The sequence below is a fragment of the Adiantum capillus-veneris genome, chromosome 29 (assembly GCF_014529385.1).
Source record: "Adiantum capillus-veneris isolate H3 chromosome 29, ASM1452938v2, whole genome shotgun sequence".
NCBI lineage: Eukaryota > Viridiplantae > Streptophyta > Polypodiopsida > Polypodiales > Pteridaceae > Adiantum > Adiantum capillus-veneris.
In genome coordinates, this window is record NC_140959.1 from 61,440,394 (window position 1) to 61,443,165 (window position 2,772).

A 2,772-nucleotide genomic window follows, 5' to 3' on the forward strand; every position below is an offset into this window, starting at 1 on the left:
TTCTCTTACTTGAGCCCACATCCATGTGACTCAAGAGAAAAGAGAGACCCCATTCTCATTTGAAATTCATAAAAATTCATAATCCTTGATCTTTCCTAATAAAATTGATTAGGCTTAATCCTAATCAAGGCTTCTAAAACCTATAAATAGAACCCATTCCTCCTTGTAAAAGACATCAATATACCATTGCACACTAGATTGAGCGTACCACACGCCAGTTCTATCTTGGTTGTAAAGAGAGAGTAAGCTTTCTATACACCATCACCTTGGTGCATAGAAAAGCTTGAGCTAGTTTGAGTGAGTGCGAGTAGAAGATATTCTTCCTACCATTGTTGTATCTACCCCAACATCAATGAATTGGTAGTTTTGGGTGCAATTCATGTCCAAAGGCTCACGCTTCTCCTCCAATTTGGCTTGGCAAACTCATTCAGCTTCATAAGGTGACTTGTTTCATTGAAGGTTGTTGTTTTGTTGCTTGTGATTCATTGGCTATTGTTTGGCTACCATTGTAAGAGGGTGAATGGTGAGAGGGCTCCCATAACCCTAACCAAATCTTGTCACTTGATTCCGCAAGCTCTAAGTTCCTTTTTGTGCAAAATATAAAGTTGAAGCTAAGTTGTACACCATCTCTCTCTCTCTCTCTCTCTCTCTCTCTCTCTCTCTCTCGTGTTTTAGTGTGTGAGAGTGTTCCATTGGTGTTAGGGTTAGTGTAAATTCCTTGCTTGTTTGTGGTTTGCTCTAACTATTCTCCTCTTTTGCGTCCTAGTTAGCTCTTAAACTAGGAGGTGCCCCTTGTGTAGTTGGGATTTGGCTGTGGGTTTGTTGTTTTGGTTTGTGTTGTGTTGTGCCCCAGCCCCATTGAGTAGCACGGGAGCCTTGAAGGGTGTCTAGAGGTTGCTCTTCTTGTTGCCCGCCCCGGATCGCCTCAATTTTGGTGCCCCCACTGAGGATAAGCTTGTGTATGTTTTGTGAAGGCTCAACCTTTAGCATAATCAAGTAGCTTGCATGAATCATGAGAATTTGTATGAACCCTTCATTCCCATTGCAAGGCAAAAGGTACACATAATTGTTAGTACTAAGTTGCAATTTCAGCGAGTAATTCGTAGAATTTTAGGTCCTCTTAGGTTGGTAGAGATAAACGCATCAGTAAATCCTTTTATTTTGCCTCTCATTAGGTACGACCTTAGTTTGGAAGTCTATATTTTTGTTTTGTTTTAAGAGTAGGTCATGCATAGACCATGGATAATGGCCCAGGAATACAGGTTTTTCCCTTTCATTTCACTCCACACATTAGAGTAAACATTGAAATTAGTAGAAAAATCCATTTTCAACAACGTATGGTATTTATGTTTGGTGCCCAAAGAATAGGAGAAATTCTCGCGTCACCAAACCCTGTCATTCTACCTCTTATTGATTATCATACGTCATTTGATGTGAATATTTTTATTTTGTTGTAGAATAGATTACAATTTAGAAAATATTATTGTGTAAATCTTTTAAAGAAAGAAAAAAAAAACGCGTCACTTTGAAATCAATTCAATGGAGAGCCAACGCCAAATGTCTGGATATCCTCTTTTCTTTGGAGAGCCTGGAGAGGATGCAGAATTATTTCTAGCGAATTTCAAGATGTCTTGCCGTATCAGGAGGATAGTAACTGATCAAGAACGTGTAGAAATGTTTGAGGTGGTCCTTAGGAAAGATGCTAGCACTTGGTTTGACTCTTTGCCTGAGGAAGTTAAAGGGAATTACACGGAAGTTTTGAATCGTTTCAAGAAATACTTCTTTGATCCCCAAAACACTCAGAAATTATGGCAAGACATTGTTTCTCATAAGCAAAAAGACTTAGATGACTACTACTTGTACAAGCAAGAGTTCCTACGTCTTTGGGCTCTATGGATACGAAATGTTGCTAACCCTGGTGATGGTGCAGAATTTCTAAAGAAGGAGAGGTTCATAGCCGGACTCTTTCCTGACCTTAAGGTAAAAGTTGAGGCGGGTGCACCTGCTACCTTTGATGCAGCTGAAACTAGGGCTGCTGAGAAATATAGGAAACTCAAGTGCTTAAGGGGGGAGGTTCCAATAGAAGGTCTTAGACCCAAAGGTAAGTCACAATCATCAATATCTAAGGAGCTTCCTGAGGTAACGGCGGAAGTGATTGAGAAGTTAAATGAATCTTTAAGCATCTTGTCAATTCACCTTGCACAAGCCGTAGGTCCAAAGGGACAAGCAAAGAAGTCTGAAGAGCGAGACCCACGACCTAGGAGAGTCTTGCAATGTTGGAATTGCGGTGAGTCTGGACATGGGATGTATAATTGTCCTTGGCCCCGTGGGGAGCCAGGGAGACCTAACTTGAATTACCCAGTGATGAATGCAGGTGAAGGAACTAGTCAGCAACCACGGCTTATACAAAGGCCAAATGGAGCAAGATCACCTCCACAAGGAGTGGAAGGAGTTCCACCTTTGCCAGACCCAAACGTGCATGTGGTAGAGGTGACAAATTCAAGAGAGGTTGACATGGAAGCAAATGGCATTAAACGTGGCCGAGGGAAAGGTAAGGAGAAAGAAGGAGTTACATCACAAAGTGACCATGGACGAGAAAAGAAGGCAAAAGAGACCAAGGAAGCTAAGAGGACTCGACGTCGTATCAACCTCCAAGACTTTCCTCTTGGACATGGAATGGCTCCATACAACCTGTTGGAAGACATGAGAGGTAAGGGTCCTGATATCTCATGGCCTCAATTTCTTGCATTATGTCCACAAGTTAGGAGGGAT